We start from the raw sequence: 24,170 nt of genomic DNA, 5'->3' as shown, positions 1-24,170 counted from the left end.
ATGCAGTACTTGGATGCAATCTCAAAGATGACAGAATGATCTCTGTTCATCTCCAAGGCAAACCATTCAATATCACAGTAATCCAAGTCTATGCCATAACCAGTAACACTGAAGAAGCTGAAGTTGAACGGTTTTATGAAGACATACAAGACCTTTTAAAACTAACACCCAAAAAAGATGTCCTTTTCATTATAGCGGACTGGAATGTAAAAGTAGGAAGTCAAGAAACACCTGGAGTAACAGGCAAATTTGGCCTTGGAATGTGGAATGAAGCAGGGCAAAGACTAGTAGAGTTTTGCCAAGATAATACACTGGTCATAGCAAACACCCTCTTCCAACAACACAAGAGAAGACTCTACACATGGACATCACCAGATGGTCAACACCAAAATCAGATTGATTATATTCTTTGCAGCCAAAGATAGAGAAGCTCTATACAGTCAACAAAAACAAGACCAGGAGCTGACTGTGGCTCAGATCATGAACTCCTTATTACCAAATTCAGACTCAAATTGAACAAAGTAGGGAAAACCGCTAGACCATTCAGGTATGACCTCAATCAAATCCCTTATGATTACACAGTGGAAATGAGAAATAGATTTAAGGGCGTAGATCTGATAGATAGAGTGCTTGATGAAGTATGGAATGAGGTTCATAACATTGTACAGGAGACAGGGATCAAGACCATCCCCATGGAAAAGAAATGCAAAAAAGCAAAATGGCTATCTGGGGAGGCCTTACAAATAGCTGTGAGAAGAAAGGCGAAAAGCAAAGGAGAAAAGGAAAGATATAAGCATCTGAATGCAGAGTTTCAGAGAGCAAGAAGGGATAAGAAAGCCTTCTTCAGCAATCAATGCAAAGAAATAGAGGAAAAGAACAGAATGGGAAAGACTAGAGATCTCTTCAAGAAAATTAGAGATACCAAGGGAACATTTCATGCAAAGATGGGCTCGATAAAGGACAGAAATGGTCTGGACCTAACAGAAGCAGAAGATATTAAGAAGAGGTGGCAAGAATACACGGAAGAACTGTACAAAAAAGATCTTCACAACCCAGATAATCACAAAGGTATGATCACTCATCTAGAGCCAGACATCCTGGAATGTGAAGTCAAGTCGGCCTTAGAAAGCATCACTATGAACAAAGCTAGTGGAGGTGATGGAATTCCAGTTGAACTGTTTCAAATCCTAAAAGATGATGCTATGAAAGTGCTGCACTCCATATGCCAGCAAATTTGGAAAACTCAGCAGTGGCCACAGGACTGGAAAAGATCAGTTTTCATTCCATTTCCAAAGGCAGGCAGTGCAAAAGAATGCTCAAACTACTGCACAATTGCACTCATCTCACATGCTAGTAAAGTAATGCTCAAAATTCTCCAAGCCAGGCTTCAGCAATACGTGAACCATGAACTTCCTGAGGTCCAAGCTGGTTTTAGAAAAGGCAGAGCAACCAGAGATCAAATTGCCAACATCCGCTGGACCATGGAAAAAGCAAGAGTTCCAGAAAAACATCTACTTCTGCTTTATTGACTATGCCAAAGCCTTTGACTGTGTGGATCACAATAAACTGTGGAAAATTCTGAGAGAGATGGGAATACCTAGACCACCTGACCTGCCTCTTGATAAATCTGTATGCAGGTCAGGAAGCAACAGTTAGAACTGGACATGGAACAACAGACTGGTTCCAAATAGGAAAAGGAGTACATCAAGGCTGTACATTGTCACCCTGCTTATTTAACTTATATGCAGAGTACATCATGAGAAACGCTGGACTGGAAGAAACACAAGCTGGAATCAAGATTGCCAGGAGAAATATCAATAATCTCAGATATGCAGATGACACCACCATTATGGCAGAAAGTGAAGAGGAACTAAAAAGCCTCTTGATGAAAGTGAAAGAGGAGAGTGAAAAAGTTGGCTTAAAGCTCAACATTCAGAAAACGAAGATCATGGCATCTGGTCCCATCACTTCATGGCTAATAGATGGGGAAACAGTGGAAACAGTGTCAGACTTTATTTTTGGGGGCTCCAAAATCACTGCAGATGGTGACTGCAGCCATGAAATTAAGAGACACTTACTCCTTGGCAGAAAAGTTATGACCAACCTAGATAGTATATTCAAAACAGAGACATTACTCTGCCGACTAAGGTCCGTCTAATCAAGGCTATGGTTTTTCCAGTGGTCATGTATGGATGGGAGAGTTGGACTGTGAAGAAGGCTGAGCACTGAAGAATTTATGCTTTTGAACTGTGGTGTTGGAGAAGACTCTTGAGAGTCCCTTGGACTGCAAGGAGATCCAACCAGTCCATTCTGAAGGAGATCAGCCCTGGGATTTCTTTGGAAGGAGTGATGCTAAAGCTGAAACTCCAGTGCTTTGGCCACCTCATGCGAAGAGTTGACTCATTGGAAAAGACTCTGATGCTGGGAGGGACTGGGGTCAGGAGGAGAAGGCGACGACAGAGGATGAGATGGCTGGATGGCATCACTGACTCTATGGACATGAGTCTGAGTGAACTCTGGGAGTTGGTGATGCACAGGGAGGCCTGGCGTGCTGCCATTCATGGGGTCGCAAAGAGTCAGACACGACTGAGCAACTGAACTGAACTGAACTGTTGTCTTATGTATACATCTATCTCCAAACAAGTAAACCTAAAAGTAATTAAATAAACTCAATCTCTTTTTCTGCATAATCCCCAGATCCCAATATACAAAAGGAATTTTGCTTAAATAAATGTTTAAAATATATACTTCCTCTGACCCAACAACTTCACTTCTAAGAATAACTTTTATCCAGAAATACTCTACAAACATAGAGCCTTATGTATAAGCATGTTCACTATCAGTTCAGTCACTCAGTCGTGTCCAATTCTTTGTGATCCCATGGACTGCAGCCCGCCAGGCTTTCCTGTCCATCACCAACTCTCGGAGCTTGCTCAAACTCATGTCCATCGAGATAGTGATGCCATCCAACCATGTCATCCTCTGTCACCCCCTTCTCCTGTCTTCAATCTTTCCCAGCATCAGGGTCTTTTCAAATGAGTAAGCTCTTCGCATCAGGTGGCCAAAGTATTGGAGTTTCAGCTTCAGCATCAGTCCTTCCAATGAATATTCAGGACTGATTTCCTTTGGGATGGACTGGTTGGATCTCCTTGCACTCCAAGGGACTCTCAAGAGTCTTCTCCAACACCACAGTTCAAAAGCATTAATTCTTTGGCACTCAGCTTTCTTTATAGTCCAACTCTCACATCCATAAATGACTACTTGAAAAACTACAGCTTTGACTAGACAGACCTTTGTTGGCAAAGTAATATCTCTGCATTTTAATACACTGTATAGGTTGGTTATAGCTTTGCTTCCAAGTAGTGAGTCTTTTAATTGCATGGCTGCAGTCACCATCTGCGGTGATTTTGGAGCCCCCCAAAATAAAGTCTCTCACTGTTTCATTTCCCCACCTATTTGCCATGAAGTGATGGGACCAGATGCCATGATCTTAGTTTTCTGAATGCTGAGTTATAAGCCAACTATTTCACTCTCCTCTTTCACCTTCATTAAGAGGCTCTTTAGTTCTTCTTCACTTTCTGCCATAATGGTGGTGTCATCTGCGTATCTGAGGTTATCGATATTTCTTCCGGCCATCTTGACTCCAGCTTGTGCTTCATCCAACCCGGCATTTCACATGATGTATTCTGCACAGAAGTTAAATAAGCACGGTGACAATATACAGCCTTGATGTACTCCTTTCGTGATTTGGAACCACTCTGTTTGTTCCATGTCCAGTTCTAACTGTTGCTTCTTGACCTACATACAGATTTCTCAGGAGGTAGGTCAGGTGGTCTGGTATTCCCATCTCTCTCAGAATTTTCCACAGTTTGTCGTGACCCACACAGTCAAAGGCTTTCGCATAGCCAATAAAGCAGAAGTAGATGCTTTTCTGGAACTCTTTTGCTCTTTCTATGATCCAACAGATGTTGGCAATTTGACCTCTGGTTCCTCTGCCTTTTCTAAATTGAGCTTGAACATCTGGAAGTTCACGGTTCATGTACTGTTGAAGTCTGGCTTGGAGAATTATGAGCATTACTTTGCTAGCATGTGAGATGACTGCAACTGTGCTATGGTTTAAACATTCTTTGGCATTGTCTTTCTTTGTGATTGGAATGAAAACTGACCTTTTCCAGTCCTGTGGCCACTGCTGAGTTTTCCAATTTTGCTGGCATATTAAATATAGCACTTCCATACTATCATTTTTAGGATTTGAAATAGCTCTACCAGAATTCCACTAGGTTTGTTCCTAGTGATGCTTCCTTATGCCCACTTGACTTCGCATTCCAGGATGTCTGGCGCTAGGTGAGTGATCATGCCATTGTGGTTATCTGGGTCCCAAAGATCTTTTCGTGAAGATCTGGGTCATGAAGACCAAAATGTGGTCCACTGGAGAAGGGACTGAAATGGCAAACCAGTTCAGTATTCTTGCCTTGAGAACTCCATGAACAGTATGAAAAGGCAAAAAGATATGATACTGAAAGATGAACTCCCCAGGTCAGTAGGTGCCCAATATGCTACCTGAGAAGAGTGGAGAAATAACCCCAGAAAGTAAAGAGGCAGAGCCAAAGCAAAACAACGCCCAGTTGTGGATGTGACTGGTGATAGAAGTAAAGTCCAATGCTGCAAACAACAATACTGCATAGGACAGAATGATCTCTGTTCATCTCCAAGGCAAACCATTCAATATGTTTACTACTATAGCACTGATAATAGATGAAGCTAGAAAAAAATCTCAAAGCCCCTCAATAGGGAAATGTTTAAATGAATTCTGGTGAATCTATACTATAAAATACTATGTAGTCATTTAAAAGAATGAAGTATATCTATGCTATTGGCATTAGAAGACATCCAAGTCTGATTACTAAGTCAAAAAATTAAGTCATGGAGCATATAATTATATATGATCCCCATTTATGTATTTTTAAAGGCATATCCAATATACTAAGGTTGGTCCTAAAGTTGGAAATGCAAATAGTACTTTACCATGTTTTATAATATAATATCAATAAACTATATATTATGCATTCATATTCACCTCTGTTTCCAGGTTTGTTAAACTGGCTAACAAAAACTAGTTGGAAGTATTCTTTTGGTGCAGGACTAGAATCACAGAGGAGATCAGTACTAGTACTGGCTGAATGAATGAAGTATTGAGTCATAAAGTCAATCCTTACTCCAAATTCCAGGTAGCACTACCTCCAACTTTGTTGCTGTTTGTTGCTCTCAAAGAAACACAGCAAGAAAACATCACTTCTGCCCTCCAGTTACCCTTTATTGCATCTCTGAATGACAGCAAGTACTTCCTAAGGTTGCAAGCTGGCAGTCTGCAGGCTACAACCAGCTTACATACATGATTTAGTTGCCCAGCATACTTTGAAAACTGTTTTGAATTAGTTGCCAATTTTAAAAACATGGAGCTTTCTTCCTTAAAAATTTGTAACTTTCCACCGCCCCCTCCCCTAATTCAGATTAAGCAAAATGCTAGAACCTTGTCACACCTGCTATCTCTTTACAGCAGGTATGTTCTACACACAGCCCCCACATAGCCATTCTGCACTCAGGCTTCCTGACTGGTCCCAGCAGAGTTTACATCACAGAACTGTACCTCCTTTGGGTGGGATTTAGATCAGCTCCAGTTCACCCTATTCTGTCTTTCACAGAACCCAAGCAATGAACTCCAACCCTCTAATCACATGGCCAGGCCTCATTTCTGACTCCCCCTGCATAGGGCTGCAACATAAAGAAAATGATTTGACTACTTGAGGCTTGGACTTAGTTTCTAAATGCCAAGCAGGCCTCCTTGTGAAAAGTTCCTATTTTTCCCATCAAGGTGGTGGTGTTGTAAGGCAAGGAAAATCCTGAGTTCAAGGACCCACCTGTGCTGGAGCCCATGTGAAAAGTACTGCTAAGTCAAAAGACCTGAGTACAATCTTGGCTCCTTACTTGCTGAGCAGAGTACTTTTCTTGAGTCTCAGTTTCCTCACCTGTAAAAGCTGCTAATAACACTCCAGAGGGCTGTTACATGAATGAAATTTAAAAGTGTGTATTAAAGTGCTTGGAAGCATCTTAGAAGTATAAAACGAGTGTAGATTAAGACAGGAGAAGAGAGGCACTATGGAAGAAGTGACTGAAATGGGTGGTTGAATCTCAGTTAAAGAGAGTTGGATGAAGAGCTCCTGTCTGTGCGACCTGAGGTACTTCCCACCACCTCTCTCTGCTGGGGGCCTGGGAAATGCCTTTCCTCACCCATCTCAGTAGCCACGAGGGATTATGAGGGAAAGCCATCTAATATTTTTCGATGCAGCAGCTCTCCAAAGCTCATTTCTGGGTCCAGGTCACAGGTGGAAAAGACGCTGGGCTGAGTCACTGTTGGCTGGATGGGGAGGAAGCACAGTGATGCTCACTCCACCACCATCGCCACCACCTTGAGCCTCCCCTCAAACACTAACGCTCTCATTATCTCAACTGGATACATCAAGGAACCTTTCCCTCCAAAACCACACCACCTTCACAGGGAGGAGGTGCTTTCAGGGCTCTTGAGAGCACTGACAAAACGGATGAAAGCTACAATTAAAAAAAACAAAACAAAACAGTCTGAAAGATGTGAGATAAACTGATAACGCATCGCTGTGTGGTTACCAGAGCAGACCCGTAGACATTCTTATCCCACATGCCTCTGTCAAAAGGTTTGGACCAGGGCTAAGCTCTGGTCCAGAAGGCGGGCCAAGTACCCCCAAACTAACCGAATCTCTGCGGGCAGACCTGGAGAGCAGAGACGCCTACCCGGCGGCGCCCAAGTGGGCCGGGCGACCTCTGGGCGCACCTTCCGCCCAGCTCGGGAGACAGCGCCCAGAGCCCCGACCGAGGATGCGGCTCACCTGGTCCTCACGGATTTCGGCTAAGGGTCGAAGCCGCTTCGCCCCGCACACCCGTCCCGGAGGGGACCCTCAAGCCCCTCGGTCCAGGGCGCACGGGGCCGCACCGCCGTCCTCCCTTTCCGGGGGTCTGAGAAAGGGGCTTCCGGCAGCGAGGCAGAAGCCAGGCGGGCTAGTGGGAAGGGCCTCTCAGAAGCCCCGGCCTCAGGGCAGGGCGCGCCCTCAAGAGCTTCCCACAAAGAGTCCCGGATCCTCGAAGGCAAGCGGCGTGCGCGGGGACGATAACTCCCTACCTCCACGGGGCGCGGAGGGAAAAAAAGCGCCGTGGGGGCGGGGCGGCGTGGGGGCAGGGGGCGCGGAGACCCGTCTGGCCTGCACCCCCGCGCCCGCCCGCACGGCACCGAGAACTCGGCCCCGCTCCATCCCTGCCAGCGCCCCGCTTCCCGCCCGCGCCCCGGCGGGCCCTCACCCGGAGGCCGCCGCGGCCGCTCTGGGCCGGGTCGGCCCGAGCCGCCTCCCCGCCTCCGTCGCCGCCGCGGCAGCAGCTTCCTTCCTCCCGGCCGCGCTCGGGGGCCGGAGGTTTCGGGTTTCAGCCCGCGGAGCCCCGCTTCGCTCCTCCCGCCGCCCCGCCGCCAGCACGCGTACCCGGCCAGAGCACAGACCGAGTAACTTGGCGGCGCTCGCGCCGCCCGCCCCTTCTCCGCCGTCCCGAGCCCCTCCGCCCGCGGGCCCTCCGAATCCCTCGCGCCCCGCACGGCCCCGCCCGGGCTCCGCGCGCCGCCGCCCCTGCCCGCCCCGGAGCCGCCGCTTCCCATCCCTCACACCCCTTCCTTTCGCCTCTGCCCTCCCTCCCGGCCACTTTTCCATTTCTTCCCACGGTCGGCCTCAGCTGCTGCTCTTTGTCTCGCCCCTACCCTCTCGGCCCGTAAACCTTTGTGGTCCCTCTTCAGGCCCTCCCTGCATCCCGTTCCTCCGTCCCAGTTCCAGCTGTTAGGACGTCGCCTTTGCCATTCTCTCTGCATTGCACTTATACTTTCGGATTCTTCCCGTAGGCTCCGCACAGTCCCATTCTCCTCCTCCAGCCTCGCCGTGGACGACTCCTGGCATCGCCTTTCCTGCTCACCTTTCGTTCATCCAGCGAACGTGCCTGAGCATCTGCCTGCTGCCAGGCACTGTCCCGCACCCTGGGAATATCACAGTGAATCCACCCGCGAAACCAGCCTTTGAGGATCCCACAACTCCTGAGAGTGGGAGGGTGAATGTAAACAGACCTTTTCAAGGCTACTCTACCTCTGAGCCAAGGCCAGGGAGCAGTAACTACAATACACAGACCAGGGCGCTGCCGGTTCAGGGGACAAAACAGTTCTTCTCATATGTGGTTCCCTCCCCCCCCCCCCCCCCGCGCCCCGCCTTTCTCAGTTCCCATGTTCTGTAGCATCTCTAGCCTCATGCGTTTTCTGTGCAGCAGTCTTAATAAAAGGACAAAAAGTTGAAGCATACAATAAAACTGCTTTAAAAATGAAGGTAGGGAAGGAAGAAAGAAACGAAAGGGAGAGGAAAGGGGTGGCAAATGAATCAGGTAAGTAGTTATAAAGCCCGGTTCACCAAACTCCAGCAAAAAACTGATGCTATGCCCAGAACAGGATTCAAATAACTGAAATCCATCCACTTTGATAAATGTATTAGTTATTCCCTCGTCTACAAGTTGGCACTGTGGGAGCTGCTTCCTTATTAATATTAGGCCACTGAGTACCATTTTAGAATTATAATTTACTATCTAACACCTGCCAAACACCCAGCTTGTCTTCAGGGACAAAGGAGATAATAGGGACACAAAAAGCACATGGATGCCTGAATATTCCTATGGGACGGCTGCTTTATTTGGTCAAAAACTGGAAGCTGAAACTCCACACAGAATCTAGGTCACCAGCAAGCCAGATGCTTGAAAGACCTTAAAGCAGTCTGTTCTTGAGAGTATTTTAGACTTTTATTCTGAAATCCCTGTTTATTTTTTTAATTTGCATTGACTCAGGCACTGGCTAAGCACTGTGACCTGGAGAGTCATTTAACCTTCCCGAATCTCAGCTCTCAGCTTATTCATCATATATAAAATAGGCCTACTCACACCTGCCTATCTGTAGAGTTAGAAAGACGAAATGAGATAATGGAAGTAAATCCTCAGTGCTATAGAGAGCTAAACCCTTTTGAAAGTTGGCATTCAAGAAAGATCTGGTAATATATGCCATATACTGGCATGGAGACAATGAGAATCAGAAACAGTTATGGCTCTTTCAGCTCTGCATCCACCCATGATGCAAAAGATGTCCTTCTCAGACTTACTCTATTTCATTTTGAACTCTCAACTGAAAACAGTTTTTTTCTCCTGCTGCTCATTATCAACTATGTTATTTATCACAAAGGCTTTTCCTACCATAGCTCATAAACTGAGAACTTACTGTGCATTCAAGAATAGAAACTGCTACTGACAAATGCATTTTTTCAATTGCTCTCTCAAGATGTTTTCCTTCTTCTAAAGCTAATATTGAGCTATTCGCAGTATTCAAACACAGCAAAATGGAAAAAATATTATTTCACTATATATCACTGTATAGATTACAGTCATGTGAAAAACATGACATTGATTTTGTGCAAGGATTAATTTTTAAACAAAAGATATATAATAATTTTCTTCCTCCATCAGTTTCATTAGCCATTTCATTTGGGGTTCCTCAAAGACTTCTGAGCGCCGAAGAATTGATGCTTTTGAACTGTGGTGTTGGAGAAGACTCTTGAGAGTCCCTTGGACTGCAGGGAGATCCAACTAGTCCATTCTGAAGGAGATCAGCCCTGGGATTTCTTTGGAAGGAATGATGCTAAAGCTGAAGCTCCAGTACTTTGGCCACCTCATGCGAAGAGTTGACTCATTGGAAAAGACTCTGATGCTGGGAGGGATTGGGGGCAGGAGGAGAAGGGGACGACAGAGGATGAGATGGCTGGATGGCATCACGGACTCGGTGGACGTGAGTCTGAGTGAACTCCGGGAAATGGTGATGGACAGGGAGGCCTGGCGTGCTACGATTCATGGGGTCGCAAAGAGTCGGACACTACTGAGCAACTGAACTGAACTGAACTGAAAGACTTCTGAACTAAGATAATGAGAGGCCTCATTTAAGTGAATCTTAAATGCTGACTGAAGAATCTACCTATGATGACTCATCAATGATATAAAATTTCCTTTTTTATAGAATTTCGTTTATTTTTATTTTTGGCTGTGCTGGGCCTTCATTGTAGTGCACAGATTTCTCTAGTTGCGGTGCACAGGCTTCTCAAGTTGTGACATATGGGCTTAGCTGCCCGGTGGCATGTGGGATCTCAGTTCCCTATCCAGGGATCAGATGTGCGTCCCCTGCATTGGAAGGTGGATATTTTACCACTGTAGCTCCAGGGAAGTCCTTATAATATTTTTTCAAGACAGCACTTTACATAAAGCTAGTCAGAACAAAACTGGGAAATATATCGTGTGTTCCATGTGGAGTATTATTCCCTCAGTCTTTACACCAAATTCTTTTTACCCTTGACATCTCAGTTTAAATGTCTTTCCTGATCAGTCTAAATAACATTTTCTAACCTCTGCTCTCAGAGCCACAATTTAAAATCTATCCCAATTATTATATATATACATTTCTACTTATTTGTTTATAATATAGCTACACTTGTAGACATAAATTCCATGATGTCAGGAGCCCTGTTATTTACCTGTTTATTTACCACTCTAGGACCAGGGCCTAACCCAATAAAACATTTAAAATATATCAATGAAAAAATAAAAATAAAGTATGCCTTCAGGGGCCTTGGTTCTCAAACTTTGGGATATATAAGGAAGGATCCCCTGGAGATTTTTTATACAACACCAAAAGCTCAAGTGACAGAAGTTTGATATGTTGGATTTCAAAAAAATTTTAAAGCTTTATGCTTCCTAGAACACCATCAAGAAAACAAAAAGATAGCTCACAGAATGGGATAAATTATTTTCAAATCATATATCTAACAAAGGACATGTATCCAGAATATATAAAGAACTTCTACAACTCAATAATAAGATGGTAAACATATCCATGTTTTAAATGGGTGAAGCATCAGAACTTACATTTCTCTGAAGAAGATATGTAAATGGTCAATAATCACATAAAAAGCTACTGGACATCATTAGTCATTAGGGGAATGAATATCAAAACATCAAGCTTCCACCTTCCACTCACCAGGATAGCTATGATGAGAAACACAATAAGTATTGTGCAAGATATAGAGAAATTAGAACACTTGTACATTACTGATGGGATTGTCAAATGATGCAATCAGTTTAGAAAACAGTTTGTTCCTCAGGGTGGTAAACATGAAGTTACCTTATGACCCAGTAAGTTCACTTCTGGATATCTAACCAAGATAAATAAAAACATACAGCCACACAAAAATATATGAACATTCATAGCAGCATTATTCATAATAGCCAAAAAGTGGGAACAACCCAAAAGTCTGTTAATGGATGAACATATAGACAGAATGTGGCCTATTCATACAATGGAATATTATTCAGCCATAACAAGGAATGAAGTGCTGACATGCTAAGTGAAAGAAGCCAGACACAAAAGGCCACATATTGTGTGATTCCATTCAAATGCAATAGCTGAAATAGGTAAGTCTAAAGTGATAAAGAAATTAGTTATTGCCTAGGACTAGAGGTGGAGTGGTTTAGCAGTGACTGCTAAAGGGGTTCAAGGTATCTTTTGGAGATGATGAAAATGTTTTAAAGTTTGATCATGTGATACTTGCAAAACTGTGAATATATTAAAAGAGTGAATTCTGCATTTTAAATGCATGAAAATTATGGTATGTAAATTATGTCTCAATAAAGCTCTTTTAGAAATCAAAAGAATCCCTTGGGGAATTTGTTAAGCTGCTGAGTTGCAGGCTGCATTCCCAAAGATAGACTCTTCAGGAGTTGTGGGTAGCTGCTGTTTCCTGTTTAGCATCCAGTCCCTCTCCTGCAGGCAGTATACCCTCAAATTTCCTTTGGAAAACCATTGCTTCTTCCTGGGGTCAGCCAGGGGTTTTATATAAGGATTGACCTCTCCTCCAGCTCCAGGGGTGGACTTCCATCCTTCTCAACCACATGATTGGTTCAAGCATGGAGACCAGTCAGAATGAAGCCTCAAGGACATTTTGCTAAAAAGGAAGCCTCAAGGACATTTTGCTAAGAATACCGGGTGGAACCAAAACTTAGGAAATGGAGTACTGATTAGCATGTGCTAAGGGATGAGAAATTAGGAGAATTTAGGTCATGACTAACCTATTAGATCCTGGATGAGGCCTTCCCTGAAGTTGATGTAGCCTTGAACCCATCATTTACAGGACCCAATAAATATTTTTTAATTAAGTCTATATGGGTTAAATTCCTCTGTTACTTGGAACAAAAAGCATATAACTCAATATGTGGTTCTTAATATGACATTTTAGAAATCATGGGAGCGTTTGGGAGTTGACACAATGATTAGAGGGCACTCCTGGCATTTAGTGAATGGGGTCAAGGATACTAAACATCTTGCAGTACATGGGACCAACCTAGGCAAAAAGAACAATTCCTCTCACCTGTGATTTTTGAAGGACCCACAAATGATAAAAAACCAAAAAAAACCTCTTTCACATCATTTTCTGTGTCTAGAATTAGACTATTTTAATCTGAGCATGAAGGTGTATTTGCTTTTTTGTTTTTGCATGGTTTTGTTATACACCAGTTTGTTCAGAAATGGTGTACTGTATGCGCCTCCCCCATAGCTCAGCCTGCATTGCAGGAAATGCAGGAAGATCCCTTGGAATCTTGGGCACAGCAACCCACTCCAGTATTCTTGCCTGGAGAATTCCATGGACAGAGGAACCTGGTGGGCTCTAGTTCATAGGGTTACAAAGAGTCGGACACGACTGAGGCAACTGAGCACACGTGCACACATACCATTACTGTGTAAGTTGAGGGAAGAGTGTACTTTGAGTTCTTCAGATGTCACCAAGACTTCTTCATCAGTTTGGAAAATCACTGCTACTCATGGTATTGGGTTTACCAGTGCAAGTTAGGTGACCAATTCTGCATTTTTGTACCTCAGATTCACAGAGATCCTATCTATAATTGCAAGTGTCTGACCACTTCATGGCGTCATCTAGTAGGGTTAACATATTGAAATGAGTAGAGTTTTGTTGTTTGTTTATTCATTCGTTCAACAACTGTTTTCTGAGTACCCACTTTATGTCAGTAAACAAGAAAGACAAAAATCCTTGAGTTCATGGAGCTAATATTTGGATGGAGAAGACACTATAGAAAAATAAAATATATTCTGTTTTCAGTAATGATAAGTGCTCAGAAAGGGAATAAAGCAGAGAAGGGAAACTGAAGTCTCAGGAGTAGGGATGGGGCATGAATAAGTTGGTTATGGAAAATTTCACTTAGAAGGCATCTCTTGAGAAAAAGACTTGAAGGAAGTGAGGGAGTCAGCCAAGTGGACATCTGGGAAAGAGTGTTTCAGGCATGGAGTGTTTCAGTGCAAAGGCCCTAAAGATGCAAACATCCTTAGGCGGTTAAAAGGAAAGTGAGACTAGTGTAGCTTGAGAAGCATGATTTAGAGTAGAAAAATAGAATCTGAGTTCACAGAGGAAATAGGAGGCCAGATGGCACAGCATCTTACAGATGCTTCGGCTTTTCTCTGGGTGAGGAAAGTTATGGATAGAAATATGATATAATCACTCATTATCATTGTTAACAATGAAAGTGGAAGTCGCTCAGTCATGTCCAACTCTTTGTGACCTGCTGGGACTATACAGTTCATGGAATTTTCCAAGCCAGAGTACTGGAATGGGTAGCCCTTCCCTTCTCCAGGGGATCGTCCCAATCCAGGGATCGAACCCAGGTTTATTGCATTGCAGGCGGATTCTTTACCAGCTGAGCCACAAGTGAAGCCCTCTTGTTAACATTAAGAGCATCATTTTAAAGTTTCAAAATTCTGTATGTAAGTAGATTATGTTATTATAAATTTCATTTCAGGATACTAAAAGGTTATAATCAAATATTTGTTATTTGTGTAAAAAGGTGTGTTAGATTTGAGAAATGTTCCTCTAACAAATTGGCAGTTCTGGGATTGGACTCCAGGATTCTATATCTTGTCAGATACCCCCAGGTCATCCTGATGCATACAAGTAGGACCCATAAGTTGGGGAACAAGCCTTCAAACCTACAGCTTACTTCTTCTTTTGTGATATCTTATACGTAAGTAGTTTTCTTTTCTGCCTTTGAATTGTGTATGCTTACAGAAAATGTTGGAGGAGTCTTACAAAAGTAGACATGAACACAATATGACTGATAAAATAGCTCTAGCAAACTGAAAGCGAGGAAAGGAACAGAGAGCAAATGTCCCCAGAAATCGGTTTCACAGGGGCAGGCTTTATTCTGGTGGCATCTACCTGTGAGTGAAGCCATCCAAATGCATACACACTCACACACACTGCTATGGACTGAATGTTTGTGTTCCCCAAAATTCATTTGTGGGAGCCTAATCGCCAGTATTGGAGAAGGAAATGGCAACCTGCTCCAATATTCTTGTGTGGGAAATCCCATAACAGAGGAGGCTGAAGGGCTATAATCCATGAAGTCACAAAAGAGTTAGACACGAGTTAGTGACTGAACAACAACCCTCAATATTATGGTATTTGGATGTGGTGCCTTTGAGAGGTAGTTAGGTCAAGAGGATGGAACCCTTATGAATGGGATTAGTGCCCCTATAAAAGAGACACAAGAGAACTTGCTTCTTTCTCTCTCTCCTCTCCACCTAGCAAAGATACAAAAAGATAGTCATATGCAAACCAGAAAGCAGATCCTCATAGACACAAGATCTTCTGATACCTTGATCTTGGACCTCCCAGCCACTCAATAAATATTATATGAACTATGTTCCACCCTGCTGCCTCTGCAGCTTCAGCATCTTTCAGTCGAAACTGTATCCACAGGGTCTATCTCCAGGTGTAGTAGAACAGAGAAGCATCCAAAGAGCTCTGATATTCCAGTCCCAAACCAGTTTAGTAAATGGTAAAAAAGATTTCTGGTTAATATATAGTATATAGTTTCAAAATAAGTGAGCCTTCTCTAGTATGACCTTAATTAGATTGTAATATTAAAATACTTATTTTCTGAATTATCTGTTCATTAGTAATATTATTTACTAATGATCTTTTTGTTTTTACAATTTATTTATTTATAGATAATGCTAAACTGGGACAGTCTCTTTGCTAAATATCTCAATTTAAGATTGGTGATATTTTGCTAGAATAAAACTTCAGGTAACAATCCTCTCCACAAGCCAATAAAAGTATCTCTAGCTATCAATGTAGTAGAATACACAAGACAAAAACAAGGAAATAAGTCTATCTTTGCTGACATGGGAAGTTGCCCATGCCAAGTAGTAAATTTAAAACTTCCAGAAAATATACAAGTAGTAAGATTCCATTTTTTGTAAACATGTTTGTGTCTGTGTGCATGTTTGTATGTGTACTAAAAGGAGTCTTATTGCTATTGTCTGAAGAGCAGGAAGAGTATACACCTGTTGACCTTAAAAATGAAATAGTGGGTTATTTTACCAGCAAAAACAAGCTTATTCGGGACTAGCAGAGAATTGTAAGTTGAGCAAGCCAGGGGAGCAGTAGCAGACAGGGTCAGACAAGAAAGAGATAAAAGAGAAGGAGGTATTTTTATAGGACATCACAGCTCATGGTGAGGACTTTGACTTCTACTAGGAATGAAATTGGGAAAAATCTGAACAGAGGATGATGTGTCTTGGACCAGGATGCTATCAGCGAAGGAAGTAAGAAAGAGTTGGATTCTGGCTGTATTTTATAAGTAGTACATGAAAGTTGCTCAGTTGTGTCTGACTCTTTGCGACCCCATGGACTACATGTAGCCCACCAGGCTCCTCTGTCCATGAAATTCTCCAGGCAAGAATATTGAAGTGGGTTGCCATTCCCTTCTCCAGGGGATCTTTCCGATCCAAGGATTGAACCCAGGTCTCCTGCATTGGTAGGCAGATTCTTTACTGTCTGAGCCACCAGGGAAGCCCATTTTATAAGCAGAGGTAATATGAATTCTTAATCTATTGGATGTAGAGTTTAAGAAAAGGAAAAAGTGTCAAGGTTAACTCTAGGGCTATTGTGCTGAGCAGCAGGAAGGATGGAGTTGCCATCAATGGAGATGGAGAAGCCTGGAAGTGAAGGTAAGTGATGGAGGCCAGAAACACAGTCTGGACACATTGAGTTTGAGATGTCTGTTGGTTTTCCAAACAGGGTTTTAAATTAACAATTAAAGAGAAGTGTGAGCCACAGACATAAATTTGGAAATCTTCACATATAGATGGTTTTTAGGGCTACAAGATTGGGTATGTTAGTTTCCTAGGTCTGTTGTGATAAATTGCCACAAATTGGGTGATTTAAAACAAAAAGTAATTGTTGACTCACAGTTTTAGAGGTTAGGTATCCCTGAACAAAATGTCAGCAAGGCCATGTTCTTTGTGACCCCTGTAGAGGAGAATGCTTCCTTGCCTCTTCCTAGCTTCTGGGGGTTTGCTGGCCCTCCTCGACATTCCTTGGCTTGCAGCTGCAGCATTTCAATCTCTCCTGATGTCATCACATTATGCTCTCTCCCATGGTATCTCTATCTCTATGTCTCTTCTCTTCCTCAAAGGAAGATGGTCACATTGAATTAAGGACCCACCATATTCTAGCAGGATCTCATCTTCATCTTAACTGAAGATCTTTTTATTACATCTGAAATAAAAGAAGAGAAGCGAAAAACAACGGAGAAAAGGAAAGATATAAGCATCTGAATGCAGAGTTCCAAAGAATAGCAAGGAGAGATAAGAAAGCCTTCTTCAGTGGTCAATCCAAGAAATAGAAGAAAACAACAGACTGGCAAAGACTAGAGATCTCTTCAAGAAAATTAGAGATACCAAGGGAACATTTCATGCAAAGATGGGCTCGATAAAGGACAGAAATGGTATGGACCTAACAGAAGCAGAAGATATTAAGAAGAGGTGGCAAGAATACACAGAAGAACTGTACAAAAAAGCTCTTCACGACCCAGATAATCACAATGGTGATTGTGAGCCAGACATCCTGGAATGTGAAGTCAAGTGGGCCTTAGAAAGCATCACTATAAACAAAGCTAGTGGAGGTGATGGAATTCCAGTTGAGCTACTTTAAATCCTGAAAGATGATGCTGTGAAAGTGCTGCACTCCATATGCCAGGAAATTTGGAAAACTCAGCAGTGGTCACAGGACTGGAAAAGGTCCATTTTCATTCCAATCCCAAAGAAAGGCAATGCCAAAGAATGCTCAAACTACCGCACAATTGCACTCATCTCACGTGGCACCCCACTCCAGTACTCTTGCCTGGAAAATCCCATGGATGGAGGAGCCTGGTAGGCTGCAGTCCATGGGGTCGCGAAGAGTCGGACACGACTGAATGACTTCACTTTCACTTTCATGCATTGGAGAAGGAAATGGCAACCCACTCCAGTGTTCTTGCCTGGAGAATCCCAGGGACGGGGGAGCCTGGTGGGCTGTTGTCTATGGGGTCGCACAGAGTCGGACATGACTGAAGCGACTTAGCAGCAGCAGCAGCAGCAGCACATGCTAGTAAAGTAATGCTCAAGATTCTCCAAGCCAGGCTTCAGCAATATGTGAACCGTGAACTTCCAGATGTTCAAGCTGGTTTTGAAAAGGCAGAGGAATCAGAGATCAAATTGCCAATATCCACTGGATCATTGAAAAAGCAAGAGAGTTCCAGAAAAACATCTATTTCTGCTTTATTGACTATGCCAAAGCCTTTGACTGTGTGGATCACGACAAACTGTGGAAAATTCTGAAAGAGATGGGAATACAAGACCACCTGACCTGCCTCTTGAGAAACCTGTATGCAGGTCAGGAAGCAGCAGTTAGAACTGGACATGGAACAACAGACTGCTTCCAAATAGGAAAAGGAGTACGTCAAGGCTGTATACTGTCACCCTGCTTATTTAACTTATATGCAGAGTACATCATGAGAAACTCTGGGCTGGAAGAAGCACAAGCTGGAATCAAGATTGCTGGGAGAAATATCAATAACATCAGACATGCAGATGACTCCACCCTTATGGCAGAAAGTGAAGAGGAACTAAAAAGCCTCTTGATGTAAGTGAAAGAGGAGAGTGAAAAGGTTGGCTTAAAGCTCAACATTCAGAAAACGAAGATCATGGCATCTGGTCCCATCACTTCATGGCAAATAGATGGGGAAACAGTGGAAACAGTGTCAGGCTTTATTTTTCTGGGCTCCAAAATCACTGCAGATGGTGATTGCAGCCATGAAATTAAAAGACACTTACTCCTTGGAAGGAAAGTTATGACCAACCTAGATAGCATATTCAAAAGCAGAGACATTACTTTGCCGACTAAGGTCTGTCTAGTCAAAGCTGTGGTTATTCCAGTGGTCATGTAAGGATGTGAGAGTTGGATTGTGAAGAAGGCTGAATGCCGAAGAATTGATGCTTTTGAACTGTGGTGTTGGAGAAGACTCTTGAGAGTCCCTTGGACGGCAAGGCGATCCAACCAGTCCATCCTAAAGGAGATCAGCCCTGGGTGTTCTTTGGAAGGAATGATGCTAAAGATAAAACTCCAGTACTTTGGCCACCTCATGAGAAGAGTTGACTCATTGGAAAAGACTCTGATGCTAGGAGGGATTGGGGCCAGGAGGAGAAGGGGACAACAGAGGATGGGATGGCTGGATGGCATCACCGACTAGATGATCTTGAGTCTGAGTGAACTCTGGGAGTTGGTGATGAACAGGGAGGCCTGGCGTGCTGCAATTCATGGGCTCGCCAAGAGTCGTACACGACTGAGCGACTGAACTGAACTGAACTGAACCTTATTTCCAAATAAAGTCACATTCTGAAGTAATGGACTTCGACATACCTTTTGGGAAACGCAATTCAACCCGTTATACTGTGGATGTGAGTGACAATATAGAAAAGAAGAGGACCTAGGACTGAACACTGCAACACTGAGGGGTTGAGAAATGGGAGACCTGTTCAGGGAGTCTGAGATAGGAGATGTCTTGAAAGACAAGAGAAGGAAGCATGTGTCAAGCAATCAATAGAACACAGGTCAAGGACAAGAAGCCTTGAGAATTCATCTGTGCATTGCTTAGAGGTTCCTCTTGACCTTGACAAAGCATTTTGGAGGAGTGTGTGAGCCAAAGCCTGACTGAAGTGAGTTCAAGAAAAATGGAGGAGAGAAATTAGATGAGTATAGAAACTCATTTGAAGAGTTTTGAAGCAAAGATATCATGTTGCTTGACATGGGAAATGATTTCAAGAAAAGTTTTTTTTCCTGTTGTTTTATTAAATAAAGCAGAAAGAGCATATTTTATATTGATAGGAATAATCAATCAGATAGAATGAAAAAAACTGATATTGGAGACAGAGGTAGAATTGCTCAAGAAACATCCTTGAGTGGCAGGAGGGATGGGATCCAGGGCATCCATTGACTTAGGCAATGCCTGGAATGGGTCATCCTTGGAAGTGGTGGGAAGTGATGGTAAGAGTCCACAGACATTTTGTTCCGAGTGATTAAATTTTCTTAATGAAGAAGGAAGCAAGGTAAAAAAAAAGCTGAAACTGAGAATGAGAAGTTGTAAAAATGTCATTCAGGAGTGTATGTGATCAAACACTCTGGTGTATAATTGTGGGTCAGCCTCAAAAGTCAATTAGTTTCAGGATACTAATTGAGTTTTAGTGGGAATTAAAAGTGGGACCTAGGTCTTCCCTGGTGGTTCAGTGGTTAAGAATCCACAATCCACCTTGCAATGCAGGGGACACCGGCTTGTTCTCTGGTCTGGTAAGATCCCACATGCCCAGGGGGAACTGAGCCCTTGAACAACATCTAATGAGGCTCTCATACCCCAGACTCTATGCTCAGCAACAAAACAAGCCACCAAAATGAGAAGCCTGCACACTGCAACTAGAGAAAGCCCCCACACAGCAGCAAAGACCCAGCACAGTCAGAAATAAATAAATGAATTTAAAAAATAAAGCAGGACCTATCAGGGCAGCTGTTTTTATTCAGGTGTGGATATAAAGTATTTCATCAAATCCAAGATGTCACTGATGTAAGATAAGATATGTCATGATTTTGAAGATATTTAAAGGTGGAGTTTTAAAAAAGAAATTTTTAGAATATTAAAAAAACTGATGAAACATTTCATATATGCTAATATATGCGGGTATGTTTGTATATTTATATGTATTAACATATGCCAATATGCATATACATGGACACATAGCAATACCAACACACAAATAATATACGTATATCCCAGCTCTATTCCAAATCAATTTTCTGAACCCTTTTACTAAGGATACTCTGCGTCCGCCTTGAATATCCTGATTTAAAATGCTGAGGTCTTTTTGTTCTTTCAGACAAATTTCCGCCATATTGGTAAGTAAAATTTTTTTCTGCCACATATTTCATTAGTTTTCCATAGGAAGTCCCTATTAAGATGTTATCAGTCATCACTCTGGTTACAAGTAGAGTGGAATTCTAGATTGCCGGTCAGTAAATGACCTTTAAGATCCAGCCAGAGAGTCTTTGGCAACTGCTGAAGATAACCAGGATTAACTGTGTCCACCCTGTTCAGTCTGCCGGCCCTCTCCCCCTCCCCAGCCACCACTCCCGCCCCACTTAAATCTGAAGGATTCTGCTGGACCTAATTCTGCACAGGTGTGAGAGGCAGCGATGTAGAGGGGTAAAAAAGCCCAGGTTTCTCAGCTCCAAATCTGGGCTCCCATTTACAAAATGCAAATTTTGGGCAATTTAGTTAGTGTTTCCTCACTTCAGTTTTCTCCACTGCAATATGGAAATAGTAATAAAGTAGCTTGAGGATTTCTCCTGGGAGTTAAGCGTTGTCATACACACAGTGGTTTAAAACCTGAAAACTGTGGAGTTAGACTACCTAGGTTGAAACCCCGTCACCAGCATTCAGTGACTGAGTATCAGGGCAAGTTACTCCCTTTTACTCTTCCTCAGCCTTATTTTCCTCCCGTGAAAAATGGGTTTGATAATAAGACCTATTTCACAGAGTCGTGCTAAGGATTAAATTATATGTTTGTAAGATGCCTTTGCAAGTTCTAGCTAGTTAAAACTAGTTTGTTAGGCTTAGCTATTACCACCTATTTTATTATCATTATTATTGCTATATTAGAAGCTGTTTTAAACTATAAGAACTGAACAGGAATATAAACGATTACAATAATTCTTACTATTATTATAACTCTCCCCCCCAAATAGCATATGCTGCTGCTGCTGCTGTTGCTAAGTCGCTTTAGTCGTGTCCAATTCTGTGTGACCCCATAGACGGCAGCCCATCAGGCTCCCCCGTCCTTGGGGTTCTCTGAGCAAGAACACTGGAGTGGGTTGCCATTTCCTTCTCCAAAGCATGAAAGTGAAAAGTGAAAGTTAAGTCACTGAGTCATGTCCAACTCTCAGCAACCCCATGGACTGCAGCCCACCAGGCTCCTCCATCCATGGGATTTTCAAACCAAAAAGTTTTTGCCCAGGAAATAATTCAAGAGTTTATGTAAAGGGAAAATCCCAAATAGATCTGAGATCTAAATGTCAGAAATGAAATCCAAATAAATTCTAGAAGAAAATGAGGATTAATTTCTTTATAATTATGTATAATAGGAAAAACTTTCCTAGGACACCATATCCAGAAATAATAATAATAAAAATAAATTTTATTACAGAATTTAAAAAATGCTTTGTGTGTGTGAAAAATCACCGTAAGCAAAGTCAAAGAAAAGAATGACAAACTGGGGAAAAAATATTTGCAACTCATGTCACATAAAAACCAATAGGTGACCATCAGGATCCTGGCAGGAATGAGAGTTCAGTTCAGTTCAGTCACTCAGTCATGCCTGACTCTTTGCGACCCCATGAATCGCAGCACGCCAGGCCTCCCTGTCCATCACCAACTCCCGGAGTTCACTCAGACTCATGTCCATAGAGTCAGTGATGCCATCCAGCCATCTCATCCTCTGTCGTCCCCTTCTCCTCCTGTCCCCAATCCCTCCCAGCATCAGAGTGTTTTCCAATGAGTCAACTCTTCTCATGAGGTGGCCAAAGTACTGGAGTTTCAGCTTTAGCATCATTCCTTCCAAAGAAATCCCAGGGCTGATCTCCTTCAGAACGGGCTGGTTGGATCTCCTTGTAGTCCAAGGGATTCTCAAGAGTCTTCTCCAACACCACAGTTCAAAAGCATCAATTCTTCGGCATTCAGCCTTCTTCACAGTCCAACTCTCACATCCATACATGACCACTGGAAAAACCATAGCCTTGACTAGACAGACCTTAGTCGGCAAAGTAAGGTCTCTGCTTTTGAATATACTATCTAGGTTGGTCATAACTTTCCTTCCAAGGAGGAAGTGTCTTTTAATTTCCTGGCTGCAATCACCATCTGCAGTGATTTTGGAGCCCCCAAAAATAAAGTCTGACACTGTTTCCACTGTTTCCCCATCTATTTGCCATGAAGTGATGGGACCAGATGCCATGATCTTCGTTTTCTGAATGTTGAGCTTTAAGCCAACTTTTTCGCTCTCCTCTTTCACTTTCATCAAGAGGCTTTTTAGTTCCTCTTCACTTTCTGCCATAAGGGTGGTGTCATCTTCATATTTGATGTTATTGATATTTCTCCCAGCAAACTTGATTCCAGCTTGTGTTTCTTCCAGTCCAGCGTTTCTCATGATGTACTCTGCATATAAGCTAAATAAGCAGGGTGACAATATACAGCCTTGATGCATTCCTTTTCCTATTTGGAACCAGTCTGTTGTTCCATGTTCAGTTCTAACTGCTGCTTCCTGACCTGCATACAGCTTGCTCAAGAGGCAGGTTAGGTGGTCTGGTATTCCCATCTCTCTCAGAATTTTCCACAGTTTATTGTGATCCACACAGTCAAATGCTTTGGCATAGTCAATAAAGCAGAAATAGATGTTTTTCTGGAACTCTCTTGCTTTTTCAATGATCCAGCGGATATTGGCAATTTGATCTCTGATTCCTCGGCCTTTTCTAAAACCAGCTTGAACATCAGTAATGGTAAGAAAACACTTTCCTGAGTTCTGTGAGGTATTATAGCAAATTATCAAACCTGAAGGAGAATCATGGAAACCCCTGAATTTATAATTGCTAGACAGAACTGTAGGTGGCCTGGACACATCATTTACGTCTGAAGCGAAGGCAATCCTGCAGGATCTGGCTAAGTCCAGATGTTACTGTCAGCATTGAATTGAATTCTCAGATACCCAGTCTGGAGCCAGAAAATCAGAGAATTGTTGGTGGTGGAAAAGATATCATGTATTTGGTATTGGGGTGGGGGAGAGACCTTCAATTACATATACTTTACTCTTTGATCTACAACAGTCCCATTTCAAGGAATCTAGCCAAAACTGTTGCGCTTCAAGGAATCTAGCCAAAATATAAAATGTTGCCTTTAAAATGATGCATTTAAACATCAAAATGTTCTGGATGTCTGTCAATAGGGGGACTGATTGAATAAGTTATGATTTGGCAGTACAAAAGAATGAGGAAAATCTCAATAAACCATTACAGAGTGGCCTATTTTAAAGGGATAATAGTATCCCTATTTTAATGTCAGCTGTGCCATATAACAGTATAATCACAGACATGATATCTTATCATATTCAGAGATTAAGGGATTATGGCAGGACACCTTTGTGAAGAGTTCTTCCTCAACAAGCAAGCTTCCATAGTGTAGTGATTAGGCAGGCAGGTATTTTTAGGCAGGCTAGGGTCCGTAGGTCAGGAGTTTGAATCCCAGGCCAGGCAGGTAGGTTAGGTAGGTAGGCAGGCAGCAATGTGAAGTCAAGTGGGCCTTGGAAAGCATCGCTACAAACAAGGCTAGTGGAGGTGATGGAATTCCAGTTGAGCTGTTTCAAATCCTGAAAGATGACGCTGTGAAAGTGCTGCATTCAATATGCCAGCAAATTCGGAAAACTCAGCAGTGGCCACAGGACTGGAAAAGGTCAGTTTTCATTCCAATCCCAAAGAAAGGCAATGCCAAAGAATGCTCAAACTACCACACAATTGCACTCATCTCACATGCTAGTAAAGTAATGCTCA

Source organism: Budorcas taxicolor, chromosome 3 (genome assembly GCF_023091745.1).
Source record: "Budorcas taxicolor isolate Tak-1 chromosome 3, Takin1.1, whole genome shotgun sequence".
Lineage (NCBI taxonomy): Eukaryota > Metazoa > Chordata > Mammalia > Artiodactyla > Bovidae > Budorcas > Budorcas taxicolor.
Note: the sequence above shows the minus strand (reverse complement) of the source record.